Source organism: Acomys minous (assembly GCF_964271855.1).
Source record: "Acomys minous genome assembly, chromosome: 9".
In the NCBI taxonomy this organism is placed as follows: domain Eukaryota; kingdom Metazoa; phylum Chordata; class Mammalia; order Rodentia; family Muridae; genus Acomys; species Acomys minous.
This window is the reverse complement of record NC_140490.1, coordinates 109,484,959-109,510,566: the sequence shown is the minus strand read 5'-3', so window position 1 is coordinate 109,510,566 and position 25,608 is coordinate 109,484,959. Positions and strand designations below refer to the sequence as shown.

The window sequence follows — 25,608 nt, the reverse complement described above, 5'->3', positions numbered from 1 at the left end:
CCCATCGTCTTGTGTTCAGGATGCTTGCCCTCTTATAGTCTAAATGTTTATCTTCTAGAATATTCTAAAGCCTTTGGAGGCAGTCATAGATACTTTGTATGTTGCTACTACTGAGCTATCAAATTGAGCTACATGGACTACGTTTTACTACTACAAAATATGCAAAAAAAAATAGTGCATAGAGAAATGTCATGTAAGTTTTCTACTGCTTCATAAAAATTGCTACCACAAACATAATAGGATTTAGGATTTCAATGCCTCACGGTTTATATGGATCAAGAGTCAAGCACAGGTTAACTGGGTCTTCTGCAAAGGGTCTTTGTCACAAGATAGAAAAGTAGGAGCTAGATAGAAGAGCAATTTGAGATCCTTTCCCAAGCTCATGAAGAAATTCAGATCCTAACATTTTAGGGCTAAGGCCCTCAGTTCCCCTAACTGGCCATTCCAAAGGCAGTCAAGGATAACAGGGCTGTATGCTTCTTCCAGACCAGCAAGAGAACACCTTTTTCACCTGAGGGGAGAGCCTGGCCAGCCCTGAGGGCTTAGAGCTGATTAAGAAATATCTCCCCATTGATGCACTCATTTACAACTGATTTGTGGTTGGGACAAGAGTTATAGGAAGTCACTTCCCTCTTGGCCACATGGCAGACCCATTATATAGTCCCATGTTTCCCAGCATGCAAGGGCATGTTTACAGATGAGGGTGGGGAGTTTTAGAGTTCTGTTTACCATGGATATGAAGAGAGAAAAGGAGCCTGGGAGAGGAAATAAGCTGTTTTACTCTACAAAACAGACAGTGGAGACTGCCGCTTTTCTAGCCAAAGCCCTTGCATTGTGTACTTTCACTTTTTTTTTTTTAACAGAGTTAGAAGGATTTGAACTGGAAACATCTTTGCGGTTCTTGTTTTGTTTTTAGTGGTGTTCAATTGTGGTTATAAAGTACTGGCATTTCTCCAAGCCGAGCAGCAGCATGTTTATAGAGGCTGAATGTGCTCAGGCAGGTCCTGTGTCGCCCAGGAAACATGAAAAGAACCGAAAGCCATATCAGTTGACTATCAAGAAGTCCCATTCGAGCAACAACTTCAAAGATTTCACTTGGTGATGGTAATTAGTTCTCTTCCATAACTTCCAGAACGCCCCTTTCCTAGAGTGTGAGAACACAGTACATCCCAGGGTGGAGATGCTATTCCAATGCCGAACGTTTGCTTTAAAGAGAAAAAATGGTGAAGAAGTGGAGTCTCTGATCTTAGTTTTGTGTCACATGCAGGGCCTATAATTAGCACCTGGTAAGGACTGGACCACTCTGCTTATGGAACATATAAGACTGAAAATGATGATGTATTGTAAACTCTGGGTGCTAGTCATGGTAGCAGGAAATTGCAGTTAAAGATACAAAAATGGGGAGAGAAATAAATGGTCTATTTGAGAAAGAACACATTTGCCTTTTTTTAAATTATGAAGAACACAAACTATAAAGTGTAAAATGAGAAAGCTTCATGCTCTAAAAACCATATTAAATGCACTAAGATTCTAATCATTCTGAAAGTGACATCTGTCTGGCTAAAGTGAGTTTTCAAAAATATCAGAATTTCACTATAAAATATGACTTTCTAGACCCAAATAATAGAAACATTAGCCTTAGCTACAATGTTGAAATTTATTTTCTGTTATAATAACAATATTTGACCCTAACTCATGACAACATTCGCTGAATGATGCCAAGAGCTATGTTTACTACAAGCTTTCCACTCCTCCTAGGATCTTTCAAACTGTTGTAAAAAAAAATGGTATGAGGAGTATCATGAGAAAAGAGAAAATTACTGTAAAAATTCATTTGTTTAATAAGAAATTTTTTTCATTGAGTGCTTAAATTGAAATTAAGTGATACTGGTAAAAGGAAATAAATAACTCTTCCACATTAAAAAAAAATTAGAAATGTGATTTTTGAGTTAAAAAGTGTATAGAGGGCGTTAGAAATTGAGTTCTCTTCCCAGGGATGCATGATCAAGCCCCTATCACCTGTTTATGTGTGAGCTTACTGAGAATACTATTTTTGAAGATATAATTGGGTTCACATCAGGTACAATGTCCCTCACTCCAACATGACCAATGTCTTTAAGAAGAGAGACAGAGGCACTAAAGTACACAAGAACAAGCACATCAGGGGACAGTGGAATCAGCCTGTGATGGGCTGGATCCTGATAATGAGCACTGTGAGAGATCATGGCACCAGAGCAGAGAGATAGACCAAGGCAGAAGCCCACAGTGATGGAACGTGATAGACCATGGTGAGAGTGCAGTGACAGATAAGAAAGACAGACTAAGACAGTAGACCACGGTGATGGAACAGTAATAGACCACAGTGGCAGCCACAGTGATAACTCAAAGTGGCTGACCACAGAGATAGGCCACAATGACTGGCCGCATTGACGCCTCTAGTGATAGAGTGCTTGGTCTGTCCATGACGTTGATCTTGGACATCTCACCTCTAGAATTCTGTAAAAATGCATTTCTTGGATTCAAAGCCACTTTTTATGATTCTTTATTACAACAACTCAGGAAACAAAGCAACAAGCAAGTGGATCACAGCCAAGATCACTTTGCCCCCTTTTTTCCTGGTTGTTCCCAGTCACTTCCCAGACCAGGAAAGCAGGAGAGGAGCCCAGGGAAGCCTAGACCTGAGTTGCTTCCTTACCTCCCACTGGCCACGTAGGTCTCTCTCAGTTGTGTGAGAACAAGGAGAGTCTGGCCAGACCACAGTCACCTTGCAGCGTCTCTTCCTCATCTGTCTAGTGGAAAACCCCTTAATGCAGTGTGACCAATGTCATAAGATCTGGCGATGACTGTGCAGCCCCCTTTGGGGCCATGAGTGTACATCATGACACTGATTTTTTTATGGTGACCTTTTGAGGTAGATCCTAGCAATACTCTCAGCAAATACAGAACTGGCGGCTCAGGAAATTTGTTACCCAGGGTAAACAGGATTCAGACCTAATGGGCCTGGTAGTCTTATGACCAGCCAAGCTCTCATCCATAGTAAACTGTGTGTTGAGTTTCATATGAAGCTTGTGTGTAATTTACATTGAATATGCAACATAACTTTTCTCTTAAACTGTAGACTGGGGATAATTTATTTCTTTGCATATTTTTTCTCTACAGCTTAAATTATGCAAATAAGCTGGGAGTGTTTCTCAGTGTCAAAAACATCATGTAAAAGGAATACTTTTTTACACTGACACAAGTTTTATGATAAATTAAGATAAGAATACTTGCTAGATCCTTTTGTCTTCAGTATTGTTTTTAAAAAGAAAAGAATTTTTGTATAATAAAATAAGGGCCTTGAATGGACATAAGGATGGTTAAAGTGGTACCATCAATACAGAAAATGGCATTGCTTTTCTCTTTCCAAACACAAGGACCCCGAAGCTTTTCTCCTAGCAAGCAGGAGGTCTCTAAAAGCTGTAGCTCCCCCAGCGTGGCAAGCTGGTTTCATTAGTGCTAGATTTTAATTGAAATGTTAATTTCGAACTTCTCCATAAACATGCTAAGTGTCCTTATCTCAGAAATAGAAAATAACATTAATAGGATCATCAAATGAAGAAAAAAGGCAACAGTGAAAATTTAGTTAGCACAGAAAGGGAAAAGGGGGCGGGGGGAGATGTGCAAGAGAAGAGACAAGAGAGATGGGGAAATGAGTTAGGAGACGCCTGCAGGAATGGGGTAGTAATAGTACATCTAGCCGAGCTTAGAGTGCCACATAAACTATATGACATGGATGTATAATCCTATATGACCATCATCGTAAAGGTACAGAGAAGGGTTATGCTTCTTACGCAGCTTCAGGAGATCCTCTCCACCGCGTTTTCAAATGTGGTAACAAGTGATAAGTTTGCTCTAACTCCATTCTGGACATGGTGAGTCGCTGCAGTGCAGCACTGCCTGCTGTTAATCATTAGTGTTCAGTGCCCTCCCCGGCCTTAGTGATCAGTTGCCTTAGTGATCCAGTCAACATCACTGCCTCTGCGTTATCACTGAGCTCCTGCTGCCCTTTGCTAAAGCCTTTTCTGTGACAACAGTGATGCTTGAGAAGTTGCCACATGGTTCCATGTCCTTCATAATTCGTTTGCATTGTCTTCCTCTTTTGTAGAAACTTCTATTTTCTCCCCCAACCTCTACTGTAGAAAACACCAATATGGGATCATCAAGCTAAAGGGAACTGCACTATATTAACCTTTTGTCCTAAGTCTCCTCACATTTCTACACAGTACCTGGGGCTAGTGAGACTCAGAGGCTATTTACTTTTGAATTGCACCCTGCCCCAGGGGATTTTTCTTTTATTTCTTTTCTTCTATGGCAAGAATGCCAAAGAACACTTTAAACGTTATTCTAAAACTTCATCTGATGAAGTAGGCGTCAGTTATGGAGAACAAACTCAATTCCTAGAAACTGTTTCCATGGGAATGACAGCTATTATGGCTGTGAGATCTAGTATGAGAAATGAGTTTTCTTGCCAAAGGAATGACTCTGAAATTGTCCTACCTCCGTGTAGAAGTCATGATTTTAGAAATATTACCTTTCTTGTTGCTTGAAAGCTCAAATAGAAGTAAATCACTTCTAACCTTCATTGACTTGAAAACAGTATATTATATATTGGTCCAGGTTTATATGAGTAACGTGCATAAGAAAATACCACATGAAAAATAATGACAAAAGGGGCATAACAAATACCATTTGAAATGTTGCCAGCTGTTATTGTGACAAAGTGAGTTTTCTAAATAGCCCCTTAAGAGAGACTTTAGAAGTTAGCTCCTATCACTGCCTAATTGAGTTCAATGTGATTTCTTACTGACCATTTAGAGCAGTTCTTCTTAGCCTTCCTAACACAGGTTCCTCATGTTGTGTTGACCTCTAACCATAAAATGATTTCATTAATACTTTATAACTGTAATGAGAACTGTAATGTAAATGCATGGCATGCGGGATCTCTGATATATAGAGCCCCCAAAGCAGTAGTGAGCCATAGGGAGCAAGCCACTGACTTAAAGGGAGAGCGATGGTAGATTAACAGTGAGAATGTGTGACTTCCACGGTTCACAAAGCATTCAGTGGAGTAGTCTGAGAGAATTCCGTAACAAGAAGGCAGACCAGTAGACCACCAAGAGACGTAGGCCTTCTTTAGAAAAGGAAAGCAAACTAGCAACTGTAAAGTTCTAATGTGAGCTTAGCCAAATTGGTCAAACCAGAGAATTCTATGCTTGGGTATAGAAAGTTAGTCTGGTACCATGGTGTAAAGTATATATTTAGCTTTTAATCATAAAGTATTTTAATGTCAGTTAGGGTGAGATTTATATACAAAAGTAGATTATTGAATTTCTCTTAGATTTTATTTGTAGGATAAAAATATTTTCAAGAAATTATGCAACGAGAATGCAGAATAGATTCTAAAGATATATTAGTGTTCATTTCCAAAAGATAAGAAATTCTACATAAAATGCAGTTTCTCCCTCTGTCCTGTATTTGTTTTGCCTCCAATCCTTTATTTGCATTTCGCCCCTCCCCCTCATTGTTCTGCATGTATGAAGTCTGTACTTCCATCGTCATGGTGGCACAATATACTCTTCTCATTCTTCTCTTCTTTTCCCATTTCCTAAAGTTTTGATCTTTTTCTTCTCAGTTTGTTCTTGAAGCTGAGAAGATAACGTAATTTATAGAGAACCCTAATTTATGCCTCACGCCTTAAGAGATTAGAAAGCCAAAAAACTCAAGATGCCAATGATTTTGATGTCTGGCAAAGGCTCAGACATTGTGTCCAAGATGGCACCTGAACAGCGTCTGCTATGATAGAAACAAAAGAGCCAACACAGATGGATGTTGTCTGAAGCTTCCTTTTCTGGGCAGTCATCCTGTTAGCCCCGATGACTGACTCACCACCAAAAGTGTGACCTCTTTCCTTCTACCATCACAGTGCATGTTACGTTTTAACATTTGGATTATGGAGAAGGCGTTCAGAGAGTGGTGGCCTTTGAGGCAGTTGTAATCCGTTCTGTCTGTCATCTGTGTCTTTTACATGAACTACCGTATGTAGTCAGAATATCAAGATAATGCCTTAGTTCCCTTTTTAAAACTTACCCAATGGCTAGACTGAGGGTTCATTATAAGGAGGACAGAGAAGTTGTTTGTTGGTGGTATTTACAAGGGTAAGTGTTGAGATGAAAAGGTACAGTTTTAGGCGTTTTAATGGAGAGGGATTTGCCTTTACTTTAAAATTTGACATCTGTGTCTTAATTCTAAGTGTCACGAGAGACAGGGAAAGAGGAGGTAATGGATCCTGGTGAGTAGTTTGTTTCCTGTCTTCTTCCAGTGTGGTTTTAAAAGTTAGGATTTAGACTTCAGTAGGGGCGACCAGGCATCTGTGTACAACTACATCCAACCACATTCTCTCATTTCACCCACTTAGAAGCACTTTTTGTTCTTGTTTTTGTTTGTCGAGACAGGGTTTCTCTGTGTAACAGTCCTGGCTGTCCTGGACTCACTTTGCAGACCGGGCTGGCCTCGAACTCACAGAGATCCTCTGCCTGCCTCTCCGTCCAGAATGTTAAAAAGCATTTTTCATCCACTGGTATCAAAAGTTGCAAACCAATTAATTTATGAGGCAGCAATGGCTTTGCTCATGTTGGACTCGTTTTTATTAGCATTATTAAAATTAATAACCTACTGTTGGGATATACAGGGAATAATGCAAAGAAACATAAGCAAAACTAATGATTCACTTGTCTTTGCTGTGACAGAAACAATTTCTGGAAGATTATCAAAGACATGAGGGATATTAACATTCCACCAGCAACTGAAAAGAGTAAGCACATATAATTCCTTTCACACATGAAAGAACATTTTGCATCCACCTACATGTTGGTAGTAGGTCACTCAACATTAAATGGATGCCTGCTGTGTACTAAACAGTCTTCTAGAATACACAACAATGGCAGTAGGGGAGAGTTACAACACAATGCATGTTTATGGCACGCAGGCATAGCTTCACAAAGGGCTCACAGTTACATAAAGAAGAAGGAAAACAAAACACATTCAAATAGTTACAGAATACTAAAAAGGAATTCAAAAAGGCACAGGAAATAATAGTAGAATAAAATCTAGGAATATGTACAGTGAACAAGAACCCACTGGAACGACAGTAAGAGCAACATTGAGGGGAAAATACTTTTATTGAGGAAGTACAGTTCGAATTGAGCTTTTTGAAAATGAAGGTCAATCAAGATCTTGTTGTTTAAAAGGGTAGCTTTGGTGGTTGAGTTCAATTTTTAAATCTAGCAGAGGCAGAACTATGCCCACTAGACCTCATTATCATAATAGTAAATTTTAGTTCACTCCATGTGATGTTCCACAGTGAAACGGGTGAACTAAACACACACACACACACACACACACACACACACACACACACACACGTACAAAACAAAGACATTTTTAAAATATATTTAATATGAGTCCTTCATTACCAGAGAGTTACAATGCTAATTTTATACCCAAATGACAGAATCAGATATGTTGGTGGAATGGAGAAAATAGACAATACAAGATTAGATTGCTTAAAAGAAAAATAACTTCTTTTTAAAACTAAAGGCTCTCTAGAGAGAAGATAGGTTTGGGAAGCTGATAGAGAGCCTCTCTTGCACCTGGCATATGAAAGAAGAAAGTACACTTATCTGAAAAAAAAAAATTACAGGGTAGCATGAGAAGCTAAGACCTGTCTGGCCTTCCTGATTAGTTCATCTCCCAGTCGGGCTCATGTTAATTGGCATACCTAGGACTTCTTAAAGACTTCATGCAAGGAGTAGGTTGACCCAAAAATCCTGAAATAGTAATGATAATTGCCATTCACTTGCTAGCTATTGAGTGTATTGCCTTTAAAATCTTGTTTAATCCTCATGAAATCTTATAAAATGGTGGCTATTACCACCATTTCATTTTTAATATATTTTATTAATTTATTCATATTACATCTCAATTGTTATCCCATCCCTTGTATCCTCCCATTCCTCCCTCCCTCCCATTTTCCCCTTACTCCCCTCCCCTATGACAGGCCACCATTTCATTTTTAAAGGAAGCAACTTGCCCAAAGTTACACAGATTGTCTATAGCAAGCAGGATAAAAAAAAAAAAAACATTTTAAGTAGTAACAAACAAATACCATTGTATGTGTAAAATGGACTCAGGGCAAAAGCTAGCCTCTTCTAGAATTTGTACCAGAGAAGAGGGGACCACTGTTAGCTACATTTGTCTTTTGTGATAATGTATCTCCCAGTATGCTAGAGCTCTTAGCTTGTACCCTAAAAATCCTCCCTTAACACTTTTTAATTCTCCAGTATTGAATATATTCCTCTCATCTCTATCAAAAAATATCCATAGTTCATTCACTGAAGTTGAATTATCATCAGATGTAAATGAGTCCAGAAGAAACCACTTAAAATATTTGAAGCTTGAAAATGATTCTCATGCATAATGCCAGTAGATCTCTTCAAATGATCTTAATGTTGCAATACAGATTGTCTTCTGCAGCAAAAATAAAATATGTGCAAATGAAGTGTTCAAGCCAGTAAATTAGGGATGATGTAATTTGGGTCATTTTGTTATGATAGCCCAAAGCTAGAAGAGTGTCCAAATAATAAAATAGTTTATTAGCAATTCATATTCTTTTGGTGAAAACCCAATCCATCGTGAATAAGTAAGTACTAAGGGAAACATTTGATTCTTAGAAATAAAGAACATTCACTTGCACTGTGTTCTGTGAAGCCATGTCCCAAAACACAAACAGTGTCGATAGAAGTCACCAAATCTTTCCATCCATCTCTTTGCCTGAACTTATGGAGTTATGGCATATTTCATGGGCATGTGTTTCCCATAGAACAGCTACCTAGAAGCTCAAGGATTACATGCCACCAACAGCAGCTTGAATTGCATAGTCTCCTAGTTCTCATTTATTCAATAAGTATATACATGCACCAACATGGTATAGAGCAGATCAATAAAGACAAGAAAAAAATGTATTCTCTGTTGCCTGTTCTAGCTCCACCCCTTTTCACAGCAGTCCTAAGTCTTGACACAGCTATTGAGTCATGTACCCATGGATGTATCAATCATTATGTCTTCAGAAAGCAGAACCTTTTCATTCATCAGATCTGAGACTTAACTCATCCTTATAGAAGGGAAACCAGAACCAATGACAATCAAATTACTTCAACTTAGAACAAGAAAGCAGCCATTTCCCAAAGAAAAGTTAATCCAGTTTTTACAAAGCAATGGATGTTTATCTACAGAAGAGAGGTTTTCCTGTTAAAACTCTAAAAATCCAAATTCAAGAGAGTGAAGTACAGAAATCTCTCTAGGAAATCTAAGATCTCCCCTGCACTTGTTTGGATAAGAAAAGAAAGTGGGTCCAATAAACTTTCATAGTCAACAAGCCTACATGCGCCCTCAGTGGGACAAGAAGCACTGCTAGAAAATTAGTTCTCCAGTAGAGAATAAGTTGAATCCTCCCACACAGAGATATGGATAGCTCCCCGCAGCTGTCTGACGCACTGTGTGTAGAAGGAATCTGAGCACCTATCATATAAACAGCTTTGGGCTACAAATGCTTACTTCTTTCCATGGATAGTAAATAGTGTATTCAATCTTATGTCACCCCCAAGTGAGCAGAGCTGCAGCTATTCGTGATTGAGACCTCAGGCTTAGTAATTTATAAAGTATATCTTGGTCTTATGTCTACTAGAAAAAAAGAGCGAACCCTGTAATTCCAGAAAATTGATTCAAAATTTGTCCAAAATTGTAACTTCAACTAAGTGAATTGAAACCGATAAGTTCTTTCTGGTAAACTTTTTATTTGTTTTAACTTACCAATAATGTCATAAAATTTGCATACATATTTTTAACATTATATGTTTCTTTAGATGTATGTGTATGTGTCTATATGTATATAAATAAATAGAGTTGAAAATCAAAATTACTAGAGACAGTACACATAGTAAACTTTATAATTTAGCTGAGTACTTTAAAATCAGCGATCTGATCATAAGCTTCTATCTGAACATCAAGAAGAACCATCTCTGAGGCCATGTTTATCAGAAAATAACAATAATAACAATAACAATAACAATAATAATAATAATAAACAAAATAATAGTACTTTAATACAGAACATTAAATGTATTAACATATAATGTTATAAATTGTTAAAATATTATCACTTATTCATTTTACAGTATTATCACCACTGTCATCTTCAAGATGCCTTCATTGCAATTAACAAGATCCCAATCTCAAGCTGAATAAGTGGTCATTAGCACCCTTTCAACAAGTATTTATGATTATCTGTGCTTTGGCATTCACAACATAATTGTACTTCCTTACCCTATTGTAAGTAGAGTGTAGCATTAGTTGTATTGGTGAGCTGTGAGCAGACAAGTGTTGTTTTGGAGCTATGATGTTTGTCTGTTTGTGAGAAAGAACTTACTCTTTCGAGCTGCTCCTGCCTTGTCAGCTTAGAGCCCCTAAGTGACTACAATAGATAGAGACTTGTTGCAGCAGGAGTGTACAGTATGCCTGTTCTGTGCTCAGTCCCTGAGCTTGGCTTCTGTGAGCTAACTTACCCTCACTAATATAGACAAGTTAAATAATAGCACATTTAACTCATTCAGGTGAACTGAAACTTCAGAAAAATAATTTACAAGACAGCTTATAGGTGATTACAACAATTTTGAGCACTCACTGGATGGTTGAAATTATAATTATGGCAGCTCCAAACATTGTATGCTCACATGGCAATCCAGCCGGAAGTGGTGTGGTGGTGATGGTTAAGGATCCCCTTTCCTGCAAGCCTGTTTCTTCTCAGAGAAGAAAACATTTAGCAGCTATTGTCCACAGATGCCTCTTACATCTGAGTAGCAGGAGTGGGTCTTCTGCCCTAGCTGTGGACCAATCAATGAGAGAAATGCTGAAATCCCAAACACTGATTTAATTCAGTCCTAATTCACACCATCCCCGTGCCTCTGAGGAAATAGTCTATTATTCCTGTGTGCATTAATCTCTGCGTGATAACTGAGCATATCAGTATTCCCTTAGCGGGTTAAGAAAGAGTGTCGATTTGAACAACAAACAGAACTTTGACAAGATCAACAGCCTTCTTCAAGCACGGCAAAGGGCTCTTAAAGGAACTTGCTCTGTGCCTGTACATTTGATTACTGTAGCGATTTTGAATCCACCACAAAGAGGTGGGTATATTGGTAAAGCTCTGCCTAAATGTTATAATCATAGTGTGTATTTCCAAATATGTTTGCTTAGCCACACTATTAGAAAGATGTCTAATAATGTAATGTTCATAGGGAGACAGCATAACCATTCATTATTACCTTCGTTATGATTATTCCACGTTAAGCAATTCTTAAGTTAAAAATATATTCCTAAAGTACAAAATGAATAGTGGTTCCCTTTGTTCTAAGATAAGAGATAGAAATATCTTACCAGAGAGGGACAATTTATTCTGCCACGCCATTATGGCACTGAAAGTGGACACATTTTGCATGAAAACCATGATTCCAGTTAAAAGCTAAAAGCAAATGACTGCCTTACACTTCTGTCATGCAATCATGGAGACAATGAGAGAAACCACACAACAAATTCATCTTCATGGAACACATTTCCTTTATTAATATTTGCAATTCTAATTTTAATAGCACAGGTGTATTTAATTGCCTCTAAGTAATACAATTCAAATCTATTCAGTGTTCAAAATAGGAGGCTGCAAAGAAATTTGGGGCTTTGTCTCACTGTGAAGACCTATGGCTGAAGATTGACTTTAATATATCCAGGGAAATACATTTTTTAATTTCTTGTCATTGTGCTTCATTTAGATTGGCATTTAGATGAGGAGGTCCATGAGTTCCTCAAGCACAATGTCCTGCCAACTCTTGGGAGTTTTTAATTATTTGTGCCAAATTACAGGTTCTACTGAATATTTTATCATCTCTTATAGTGATGACATGTACTTTCTTCATGTATTTGCTCCAAGATCTTCCTATACAAAGAAACATACGACTATTAACAGTGGGTGCTCTTACAAAAGTTTGGTAACCATAGGAACCCATCTTTAAAATATAATGTGAGTTATTTTATCTGATGCAGAAAAAGATGCCGTCTGTCAAAGCCAATAGCTCACCTGCTTTTTCTACATTTGAATTTTATCTACAAAGTGACAATATCAATATTGCAATATATTTATTATTGAATGTTCTCATATTATTCCATGATTCATCCTTAAATGAACTTAGGAAGCCTCAAATCAAGTTTTGCTAATATGAGTTTTAGCCTCATTTACAATGGAGGTCATGTTCCTAACAAAATCCTTCTGAAGCAGTTTTCTGGGAAGATAGCTGAACGGTCATGTTCATGGCAAATCACCATGAGACTGGCACTGAAGACATTTCCTCAAGAGATATAAGCAGCATGTTACACAATTCAGCTCTATCTGAAAGCAAGGAAACACTTCATCAGCTTAGAGCCAACTTTAGCTGTCCGTGTGGATTATGGTACAGAAAAATATTCTAATTGACTTTGTTTTAAAATGACTGTGGTAGTGTCACAGGCTGTCAGGCTTTTGGGTTTCTTGATTTATTTTTTCTGACTTAGCATCTTGTCTGACTTTCAAACAGTCCACGTGACATGAGAGCCCTGAATAGACCAAGGAAGTTGCACTTTCTCTGTATCCTCAGCAGCATTTATTATTTTAGTCTTCTGGGAACAGCCTTTCTCACTAGAATGAGATGTGTGATTTTGATTCACAGCTCCCTGATGATCAGTGAGACTCAGCTTTTTATTTTCGTATGCTTGGCCATTTGCATGTCTTTTGAAATGTTTATTTTTAGTTCTTTGACCTATTTGGAGAGTTTTGATGGCCAGGTCTTTTGGATATTTAATATATTCTCAATATTAGCTCCCTGTCAGATAAATAGCTTATGAATATCTTTCTTCAATTCTTTGATGAGCAGAAGCTTTTTAAATATAATTCCATTTTTCTATTTTTACTTTTGTTATTTGTGCCTTTGATATCCAACCAAGAAGCCAAAAAAAAAAATCACTATCTACACCAAAGGATGTTAGGAAAAAAAGAGTGGCACCAGTTTTTGTGTAAAGCTTATCTCTTTGGAAAAGAGAAAAGATATAATCAGGGCTGATTATGGACCCTTACAGCACCAAAACCTCATGGTTCTTCAGCTTGTTAGCAATGAGCACACATCATACACTTCTCCCTTTTACTTGAGCTGAATTACAATAATGTTTGATAGAATTAGAGTCTAGGGAACCATATGGGAAAATTCATAGTAAAGAGCGTGAATGCAGAATTGTGTGTTCCTTGAAGGCAACTCAAAGTGTACATAAATGCGACATAGAAAAGAAAACGAAATAGTGTGTTAAGAATTATGAGAAATCTGGACAAAAATGTTGGGGTAAGTGACCTGCAATTTTGGTAGTGGGATAAGAGTTTCGTTGACTTGAAAAATGTTGAGCACGCGAAACTAAGAGCACAAATCACTGTCGTCAGTCTCAACGGAAACTTTCTCCCCATCCTATCCTTTGTGGCTACCAATTCTTTTACATTTCTTCTGATTAAAGGGAGAACAGTATCTGATGAGGGTAGATATTCTTAGTTCTACAAGAAAATTCAGTCTCTAGATCTAAACATAAAACGGGGCCTGATATGCACAGGCTTTAAGGTTAGAAGCCAAGTATTTGACATGAAATGGAATTCCCTATGAATTTGACACAGTGTGATGCTTTTAAGCTTAGAGATTAAATTAGACATATAAATCAAGGCAATGGCAAAGAGGCGACAATCGTGATTCTTAATAATGCAGACAGATGCAACATTACACAATGAACATCATGGCATAATGCTACTTTAGTAATAACATCCAATTTAATGGGCTCAAAATGACTGTTAGTGTTTACAAATCTTCCTCAATACACAGGTTGCCATCTGTTGTCATGCTTAAGTATCTTAGGGTCGTTACTATGAACTACTAAGACAGAATTATGGTCTGTTCTAGCGTACCATCCCATGGACTGTCTTGTGCCTTGGGTAGTACATAGCATGAAGATCTCACTGTTCCCATTCCTAGCTTCCTGATACCCTTCATAAAGCTCCCGAACTTGGTATACGTCCCTCCATCCCACATTCCTCAGCCAAAGATCACTATCTATTAGAAAATTGAAAATAAGAGGCTTTCTATCCATGTGAGTATTGTTAGATTGTTTTCCTGGGATAGCTTTTCCATTTTTAGAGAAAGCTCTCATTTCTCTTTTGTTTAATGTGAGTCTTAAGCCAAAAAGGGAAAAAGAATAGCATTATTTAATTGAAATATTTGCACATCATGAGACCAAAAGAAACAAAACTTGAGGATCACCTAGTGAGTCTCTTACACCTAGAGAAATTCTCCCCCCAAAACATTGTAAACAATCTGCAGTAAACTTCGAACCCTTACCCAGATCTACCCAATGGACAGGACATCCTTCACAGTTGAGTGGAGAGTGTGGTCTGACTTTCACACGAACTCTGGTGCCCCATATTTGACTAGGTCCCCTGGATGGGGAGGCCTGGTGGCACTCAGAGGAAGGCTAGCAGGCTACCAAGAAGAGACTTGATACCCTATGAGCATATACAGGGGGAAGAGGTCCCCCTCAGTCACAGTCATAGGGGAGGGGAGTAAGGGGAAAATGGGAGGGTGGGAGGATACAAGGGATAGGATAACAATTGAGATGTAATATGAATAAATTAATAAGATATATTTTTTTAAAACATTGTAAACTGTTGAAGATGGCTCAGAGTATCTTCATTGTTAGAATTTTAGCTACTTCACACAATTGCTAAGTCCACACTCGACCAACTTGTCTTAGGAGTTCTTAAGGTCCATTAAGTGCTCAGAAGTCTCATACTGTCCTACAGATTTCTCAAGCAGATGTAATGTGGTAAGTTCGTATGCTTATGAGTTTAAAACAGTAGGATGTCGTGTCAGTGTAGATGATGGTTCTACAAGAAGGACAGAACCATCTGCCAACACCCTCATTTCCTGTGAGGCCTGGTGATCCGCGTTAGATGAATTCTCTCAAATCCAGAAAGCATCAGGTGTTTAAGCTAAGGGAAGCCCCACACCCTGTTCTTGTATCTTCAATCTGCTATGAAGCTATGCTTATTTCTTTTCAGTCTACCTTCTCTGGAAATAGGTTCTTAGTTCTCAGAAGTCTAAGGTTTCTCTAACACTCAAGTGTTCATTTCATGCTGGGTTAAGTCCAGATCATCCGCATTCCCTTCAGGTGGTGGAGGTCACATCAGGTGAATGTTCTTCTTCTTCATTTTGAAGAGAGAGAAATGGAATGAATCTTTTTTAAAGAAGCCTATATTGAATATTTCTATCAAACATTTTAAACATTTCCAAAGAGTGCTTTTAGGATTAAAAACATCTACTAAATTTTAGAGAAGAATTTGATATCTAATCTTTACTCTTCAAAATGTCGGAGAGATATAGTATTTATTGAATTCCACATATGCTAGATATTTACACTAAATTGCCTGTCATTCTTAAAATTAACTCTGTGATATCATTATTCCTAGCTTTCATAAAGTTAAATTCTCAAAGAAGAAAAATTTCACTGGGTTTTAAAGTCAGAATTCTTTCACTCCAAATCTCTAGCCCTCTCTACAGTATGTCATAACAAATTGAAGTAAAGTTAAATACTATAATTGATTTTGATTTTATTGTTTCCCTTATTAAAATTCAACCCCAAACATTCTTTTAACTCAAAATAATATTCTACTGACATGGTGCCAAAGGGACAGTTAACCTTAGTCCACTTAGACAAGACTGTGCTTCAGAATGAAGACTCAAAACAACCAATCACAACTCCTCAAACACTTCACATATTTATTTTCCATTGCCACCTTCTGATCATAGTCTGGCAGGTTGGGATTAAGAAGTCTCTATCTTATTCTACCTTACTGTTTTCACAGAAGCCCAATTTCATATCGCAGATGGAACATTGCCTGGAAAGTTACAAAACATCTCAAAAATAACTAGTAGCTGTCTTAACTTTCTAATGAAATAGAAACATCTCTTATCTAGCTACAACCTCATGACTCTTCTGTGGTATTTTTCTAGCTGTAGGTGTTAGCATCTGCTGTTTTAAACTCCTTAGTGTTACTCGGTGGGACTGGGGTAAGGAATAAAGCCAAGATCACTTTTGCAGTAAATATTATACAACTATGCTGCATGTCCAAGTCCACAGGCTGCTGCTGGTCCTGTATGAAAGAGCGTACATCCTTAAGCTAACATGGTTGTAGTCCTGAGAGTGTGTCTGTGCTTCTCACGCACGGAACCCTGTAAATACAGCACCTGATCTCTTCTGACAGTGTGGGAACAGGAGCCTGCCAACTGCTTTCTCTGCCACTTCCTGGGGGCTGTTGGAGCTGAAACAGCTCAACTCTTCTCCTGGAAATGCTCTACCATTCCCAATCTCCTCACCTCCTCCTCCCCATCTCACAAGTTGTGCTGCTCAGAGACAACCAGGAAAAGTGCCAGAGAACAAAGTAGCTCACAGCAGACTCCCTGCCTCTGAGCTGTATTCTTAATTCCTCATCTCCTTTATATATCCAACAGACCTAATGCATCCCAGAGTAGAGGGCTGAGAAGTGGACAGACAAGGTGTAGGGCAGCAGCGTGGCAACCTTCAGGAAGGGCCTAGAGTGAAGCCATGAGCAGAAGATTCCAGGGGTCTAACCCAGTTAACACAAACACATAGTCACTGTCTCTCTGAAGTCTCTAGAATGTAGTCTTAGTTTATGTCCCATTTATCACAAATGCCCCCCTCTCAGGATCTTCTTTCCAGCAGCTTTGTGACTAGCACTCCAGTATTTTCTCCCTTTCTACTCAACAATATTTAATTTAAAATGAACATTTTTTTCATAGATACTAATTTAATCAGCATATTAAATTTGCCAATTTTTAGTCATTCACTGAAAGGCATTAAAATAAACTTCAAATACTGACTTTTACATTGCTGGAAATGCATTGGCCTAAACATATTAAGCAATCCATCTACTGAAGTTTTTGAGAGAATTTTCAAAAGCTATAAGTCTATAGAGATAATTACATTTCTTCTAGGCATTAGCTGGATTTCAAGATACTGTAAGCATAAAAGCAAACAGCCATAAGAACTGCAACCATAGTGGCCAAGCTCTGACTTTGATCATTTTATTGATGTAAAATACAGAAACAAAATGTAAAACACAGCTATTCCTTCCTGTACATTTCATAGCTTTGATGGCTTAGTAAAATCTGCTACTTCATTATTTTACTAATTCATGTTAAAATATGAATTAAAATGTGATTTCATATCAAAATTTGAATTCATATTAAAGTATGAATAATCCATTGACCCACTGGGTTAGTGTTCCAGTTCTAGTCAAAGCTAACAAAAGAACATTATGGACTCCTGTTTTCAAAAAAATTTTGAGAAGAGACAGCAGAAAATAAAGGTTTTCTATTTTTTTTAAAAGAAAGAAAACACAGGCATCTCCATTCAAACACTAGAATAGTAAGTGACCAAATGTTGTATCTTAAGTAATTTAAATCTTCGATTTGAAATAGGAACTACTAGAAATTGGATTAGTTACAAGAACTTTGTTGGTTCAAAGAACTAAGCCTAAGATTAGACCATGATTTTTTTTTTCAAGAATCTTTTAAGATTCACATTACTTTCTGTAGCTTAACCTTACCATCATAAATAAAGATAATAAAGACTAAATGAAATGAAAAGCACAAATAATTTATAAATTTCTCCATGTAAGCCTGGAATATAAAGTTGATTCTTAATAAAAATGATCACTAATTAAGTGAGACAGTAAGTGTGGTATTGGGGTCGGTTTCTCAAGCTCTACATTCTCAGCTAGTTGTGAAGGAAAGTTAAAGATGTCTTGTTACCAGTGCACACACTGAGCAGCATAGCATGTGTTTGAGCCGACCTGTCACCTGCCAACAGAAAGGGTGAAGTCTTGTCACCAACATCTTGAGTGCTGTGTTCAAACATTGTCTCAGTATTACCTGGGTGATCCAATTACTGAAACTACAAAGAGATGTAATACTTTAACAAGGTTTGCATTATTTGTGGCTTCAAATGACTATTTTTTTTCCTTGGATTTTTAAGACAGGGGTTCTCTGTAGCCTTGGCTGTCCTGGACCCGTTTTGTAGACCAGGGTGGCCTCAAGAACTCAAAGTGATATGCCTGCTTCCACCTCCAGAGTGCTGGAATCACAGGTGTGAGCCATCATGCCTAGCCAAGTCACTATTTTTTATTCTCCTCAAAGTTAGATTTTTATCATTTCTCCAAAAAAAAAAATGGCTTGAGAACTATCAAAATGCCTTGACTTTCAGTTGTTGCCAGCAAGCTTTGTTTTAGAATGTTGCCTGACATTCTAATATATCCCTAAGTCAAAACATGTTGAAAACACTGGGAGTTATATCACATATATAAAAATTGACCATATTTCATCCAGATAACTTGTCGGGGGAAAAAAGCAAACACAGTTTTTCATATTTTCAAGCTATGAAATTTAATAGAACTTACTGGAAGTGATAATAAAAATCTTTACAACTCCCATTTGTGCTGCTGTCCACTACTCTAAATATTTTCATATTACAAAGTCACACGTCACAAAGGACACATATGTTTAAACTTTCCTTCCATTTCTCATAGTTCCAATAGTAAAGATGAGGTTCACAGAGTTAAAATAACAGGAGTGACGCATTTGGTAAGAAAAAGGTAGAGCTTAGAGTATATCTATGGTCTATGTGGTATATACGTAGTCCTATTATTGAAATCATTAACAGTTGTTTTTTTATATTCCATTGATTCTTTTGAGTAGCTCAAAGAAACCTGATAGAAATGTTGTCTAATATGTTTTTACAAAACTAAACTATTATTGGAAATAATAAAGTTGCTTAGTCAGTTTTCACTGTGGTAACGAAAGAATTTTGAAATATATATGGTAAGAGACTCAAGCTGCATCACAAAATCCTGTCCGATCCTAACTCTAAGAAGAATCACATTAGAGAAACCACATTCAGGTCCTCCGTGCTCTGGTCTGAAAGTTTGAGGTAATTCTCTCTTAGTCAGTCTCCCGTTTGATATTTAAGGTCAAACACATTGAGATGATATGAAAGAGTCTCAAGGGGGAGGGACTCCAAAAATAAAAATTAGTATGATAACTATGTAAAATTTCCATAGTAAAACCATAATATTACCACAGATACACATTTGATTGACCATATTCAAGTAGATAAATCATTTAGGAAAAAAATCATTGGCAGAGAGCAATGACCTCTGTAAATCATCTCTGTAAAATATAAAGTATACTTGTACAATTTTTCTGAAATAGCTGGAAAATTTACATAGCTTTGAGGTTTAATCAAACTTTGACTGAAATGGTCAGAGGAGCTAGGATGCCTTTTGGCTTTTAAGAGGTGTTCAAAGGAGCCATGTTTTCTCCGTATTTGAGAAGACTTTCTCGCCCTGTAATTATTCTCGTACAATTCAATAAGCATTTGCCGAAGCATTCATAGGAGCTAAGGTAGGAGAGAAAACATGTCACTCCAGATAGCTTCTTCCGTGATGAAGACAATGGACACAGTAAGCTTGTATTTACAAATTACTTTCATTTCTAAAAGGACAAAAAGGATGAATAAATATGGATGAATAACAAAGTAAAGGGTTCTTGAATGTTACTAACAAGACAGATGTTTAAAGTATCTGTCTGGTGTTCGTGAAGAAAAGCAAGCCAAGCGAATTCTATGTTCTTAGTGGAGATCTATAAGAACTATTAAGAACCTTAAGCGTGAGTCATAGAAGGCCTTGAGGTCATATACTGACAGTCACAAGGCTTAGACAGAGAAACTCCAAACAAAAGAATAAATTTTTAAACAGAAGAGAACAAGCCTCAAGGGAAAGCCATCATGTACAAGATTGAATAGATAAGGAAGCTCTTTTAAAAACAAGGCCAGAAAATAAATCTAGGACCATAGAAGGTATTCAAAATAAAGATGAAAGTTTGTATCCAAGAGCCTATAATACCAACAGACAAAATGACACTTCAGCTAGGAAAACAGACATGTGAAATTGCCGTGGAGAGAAACATACTGAGAGAAACAGAAAACAACAGTTTGAGAAGAAAATTAATGTGTGGTCTAGAGCAGTGGGGACCCATTGGATCATCGAAGTGAGACATCCTGCGGGTAGCTAGACAAGCAAGGAGCTTTGTTCTCGGTGTTGTCTACCTGTCACTTGGGCAGTAATGAAGTTAATGAGCCTGATGCTTCCTTCTCACGACTGGGAAGACCCAGACCTCCTGTTCTCCACTCAGGCAGCAGCCACACCAGCTCCTGTCAGCACAACCAACACTCCAAAGATACAAAGATTTCTAAAATTATGCACAATATACTGGGGGAAAATTCTTCTAAAAAGCATATGATACAACTAAATAGAATTTTGGTTGTTTGTTATCTATAGCCGTAGCCTTAAATTGTAAAAGAGCAGTGAACATATCCTCCCCTTTAGCTAGTGTGCTGTCGTCAAAACTAAATTGAATCTTAATAACATAAAACTGCTGAGAAAAGAAATGTTGATTTAAAAAAATATTGCATTGTGTATCAGTTACCAAAAGGAGCCATGTTCCATTCTTAGAATATATTATTTTCCTTGGGCATCTTTGCCAAGATATAAAACAAATTAAAGAAATTTCTAACCAGTTCAAAGCATCAAAATAGAACCAACATGAAAAGGGGCAAAATCCAAGAGCTACTTATTTTAAATTTTTCTTATATAGAAATTGAGAAGACACTAGCTTCCATAACAGGGGAAAAAACTCTAAATAATAACTTGTTTTTAAGTCTAAACTTAAAAATCAGAACTTGAGAGAGACCTGCTAAAAAGTTGCATAGATAAATGGATTTCCCTTTAGCTGAAAAATTGTATTATCTGCAGAGTGATTGAAACCTGCTACGAACTTCCAGAAGCTTCAGAATCGATCAGTTAGGGAATGGCCTTCATGCTGCCAGCTCACCTGGCATCCTTCCTGTTTATGAAGACACGCCTTCCAGAAGCCTGCTGCTAGCAAGCTGGCAGGCGGACCCTGCACCTTATCTAAATCCTCTGGTAGTTTTTATCCACCCAAAGACCAAACATCATTTTCCACATCAAATTCAAACCTTCTAGTACTGTGAATATATGACCTCATCATTCGAAGCAGACTGATTTATCATCATCATCATCATTATTGACACTGAATAGTAAGTAATATTTGATTTGGTGCAGATAAAATGATCATCAGTCAAGTAACTGATTATCAAGACTAACAGAGGCATTCAGGCAGAAATGCCAGAGCCTGAAGTTATTTCCCTGTGTATTTGAATTTGACCAGCAGCACAGTATATACTGAAATCAGGTTAAGGAATGGAGCCCCTGGTAAAATTTTACTAAACAACAGCTAGGGGCTTTGTGCATATTAAAGCAGCACGTGTTTACTGAAGTTCTGTGTAATAGCAGTTCTTGACAGTTGGTGTACAAAAGGAGGCAGAGTCCCTGTTTTAGTACAGGTTTTTCTTAAACAAGTGCTCATTTGCTATGTAGAGTAAGGCTGCAGTGAGAACACATTCAATGTGCCATTTTCCAAGCTCTGTCCTGTTGGTCGTTCTGTGTGTGTTAGAGCCACCCTCATGGAATGAAACTCTTTGAAGTATTTCAGACTTGGTTAGCATTCTTCCATCATGTCAAGCACTGATGTGCTAAGTGGCCTCTGTACTGGATGAGCTCAGCAGTCTCTCATACACTGAGAGTAAACAAAGCGTCCTAACCCTGAGAAGCCACAGGTATGGTTGACATCAATGCTGTAGATAACTTCTGGAGCATACTTTTATGAACAGAACTTCCAGTTTGCTTCTTGTTAGGAACAGAAACTGAAAAGGCAAACAGGTGGGGGTGGGGGAAATGTACAAAACGTAACCCTAAGAAAGTCACTGTGAGTGCCATTTGGTGAAGGGTTTCTGAGTGTGTGACAAGGAAACTATTCTCATTTACTAGGGTTTAAAAAAAAATAAATCTAAGCCAGCTTTGGTGGTGCATGCCTTTAATTCCAGCACTTGGGAGGCAAAGACAGGCGGAACCATGTGAGTTCGAGGCCAGCCTAATCTACAAAGTAAGTCCAGGACAGCCAAAGCTACACAGAGAAACCCTGTCTCCAAAAACAAAACAAACAAACAAACAACAAAACAAAACAAAAATCTAACGTAGATTTTGATGTCTTTTTCCTGCTGAGTGTTTTGTTTAATAGGGTCATCATTAGGAAATCAATTTGTTGACCCTGTTTCTTAACAATTAAACTTTATTATACAACCCAACTATCTTACACATGAGAGAAAAAAGGTTAAAGGGAAACAAGAGTGAACCTTCTGGTATCCGTTACACAGGACAGGTCCCTAGGTGTCTCTGGCCTGCCTGCTGGTCCAGCCTGTTCGCTGATCCTTTTCCCAATCTACGTGCACTCGAGCTCAGTCTGAACCTGCTGCTCCTCTTGTCCTCACTGCCTGTCTGTCTCTCACATGCAAGGGGTGGTTCCTCCTCCTATAGAGGGGTCGATTAGAAACACAGTAATCCAGATGGAGTCCCCAGGTCCACTTCCTGAATTCCAGGCCCAGGATGACTCCACCCAGTCTATCTCAAGGTTAATCTCAGGGAGTATCTGTGGTGTGTCCAAGGGCAAAGCCCGCCAAGGCTGCTTTCTTTCACCTGTAACAAAGCTTACAATCCTTCCCACATCAATTAGATGAAAAGTTTAGAAACCAAACAAAATAAGGGACTGGGGAGGCAGGGAGAAGAACACAAAGTCGTGAAAATAGTATTTTCATGGTAGCAAAGCAAGGCTTTGGAACATCCTTCAAAACTCACCTCCTCCATGCTGCCCTCCTTGAATTCCAGGCCTATTTATCTTGTTCTTTCCCAGCCTGTAAAAGGTACAGCCCATCAGCTCCACTGAACTCTTGCTTCTGTCTCACTTCCTATCTCTTTCTGGAGTTTTTCTTGGAGTGACTGTTTCTAAGATCCCAGAGGCACCCACCTCCCTCACAACTTGAATGCTCAGCACATTATCAAGGAAAAACAAGTGAAAGGCTAAATGGCCAATTGGATAACAGGCTAATGACCAGCTGAATAAATGGAAAGTCAAGTGACCATGAGCTTGGTGAGTCGGTCAGTCTTGATGAAACTCACCCTGATACACTGGGTTAGGATTTACTTAGAAGCCAAATAGTCTCCTAAACCCAGGAATTAAGACCTTAACCAGGATATGCCAACCATTTACCAACCATATTTATGCGCATACATACACACACATACACAGTTATGTTTTTCTTTTAATATTTAACTCTTCGAACATACTCTGAATGAAACTCTTTACTATATCGTTACAAAGGAGGTCCAGAATTCTTGTTCTAAAAGTGAGGAAAAGAGAATCTATCAAATACCTAAGTGCCAAAAATTGTCTTTGTATCTACTTAGCTTATAATGAGAAATTCTTCATTCTGACTTTTGTCTATTTGTTTTAATCTGAAAGTATATTCTGTCTCTTATAAATATTTTTTCAAATTTGCATTTGACGTTCTGTCACCAAGGTGACTAATATCTTAATCCACATATATCCAGTGATTTTCCCCATGTGCATTCTGTAATTTATGAAAACCTTTAAAATACAAAGCTTGTGTGTGTGTGTGTGTGTGTGTGTGTGTGTGTGTGTGTGTGTGTGTGCCAATATTTATAAGATGATTATCCTGCTTTGGGGGGTTGGTTGGTTGCTTGCTTGCTTGCTTGCTTGCTTTTGGGTTTCTCTGTGTAGCTCTGGCTATCCTGGACGCTGTTTGTTGGCCAGGCTGGTCTAGAACTTAGAGATCCTCCTGCCTTTGCCTCCCCAGGTGCTGGGATAACAGGCATACACCTAGCATATCCTGGTAATTTTTTTTAATTATCCATAAACAGTTTCAGAAGCAAAGCTTTGAAATAGGTTTCTTTTCCTGTTAGTTAATAGCAGAGCAAGCATTTTCATGCTGTGTTCTCATCTTGGAGAACTATAATGATCTGGAAAGATGAATAATTTGGAGTAAGCTAGAAGTTGGCAAAATGCTGCAGTGACATATGAATGCACAAGTCCGCAGTGTAGCCACCAAATTCATTACAGAGATGTGAGTGCAGGAGTGAGGCTTTCATTGAACAAACAGAGATGTGTCAAATACAGAAAATACCAAAGCCACCGCTAAGTTTTTACAGTGTCCATAGCAACAAAATTGGATTGAGGTCCCTGGGTGGTCTAAGACTAGTGCAAATGGAGGAGCTTATATTTCCCAGGAAGGAAATAACAGCAGCCCGTCTTAGGGGGAAAAGGGAGCTGAATTTAAGGTGATCTCTTAAGATGATGAATGGTAATGCCACTGGCACAAAATGCAGAGCCGTCCATAAAAGCAAAATCAAGCCTGAGATACCAAAAACAGTGAGCGATGGCCCTGACCTAAACCAAGATCCCGAAGAGTAAATCCACAACATGTTAGGCAGGCAATGGGAGCTACGGAAGGAGGAGAGAAGAACGAGGGAGTTGGAGCTGAAGAGCTAAGATTAGGAGCCCCAAGAAAAGCCAGTGGTGGAGAGCGCTGCCGACTGCTCTTACTCCTACTAGAGGGGTAGAGCGTGGTTCTGTGGGTGTCTACGAGTGACGCGCTGATCTCCGAGTCACTAGAAAACATTTCTTTAGAAAGCAGAGTTGCTGAGCCTACCTAACTGAAGCATCCCTGGGCCACAGGGTGCCTTACGAATTACTGATTGGGTGACCCTGAGTATAGTGCATTCTGATGGGCAGGCTTTAGATTCAGGAGCCCAAGTGCCCAGTCGAGGGGTTCCTGGGGGAATGCTAAAGATTTTCCTTTGAAAAGTGTACACTGTGCAACGGCTTTGTAATTATGGAGCCTTTAACTTGTAGTTCTCACTCCTGTATTAAAGAAAAGGATATTTGAAGGCCCTGTTTTGAAAAGAAGAAGAAATTCCTCAGAGTCTCTTAAGTAAATGATTCCTTTAAAGTTTATTTTGTGCCAAAACTCCCTTGTAGAAAACAAAGGATGTTTTGCTATAAGATTATGTGCATTTTTTATGCTGGAAAGAATAGTTACCACTTGGCTTCAGTAGATATGCCCATGCAGCCTAAGTCTATGCAAGTGCCTGTCAAACCACGTCCATTCCGTCGCACAGTGCACCCTGCTATGTTCTTGAAGCCATCCAGCAAAATGAGAAATTGGCTTCATTTAATAAAGCAAATGGCATCCACCTTACAGCTCTAGAAAATTAAAAGACAGATGTGCATCATCCGACATCCCCTGCTTAATCTGTATCCCCATCTTGAGAAAAAGATACTGCACATGGTCCGCACCCACTAATGTTTGGATTGAATAAGTGCTTATGTC

General features: G+C 38.3%; 1 protein-coding gene across 6 annotated transcripts in view; it reads left to right on the top strand.

Moving 5' to 3' along the window:
* SYT1 (synaptotagmin 1) overlaps window positions 1-25,608 on the top strand; it is a 527,282-nt gene that overhangs the window by 342,598 nt on the left and 159,076 nt on the right. The window lies entirely within an intron of this gene.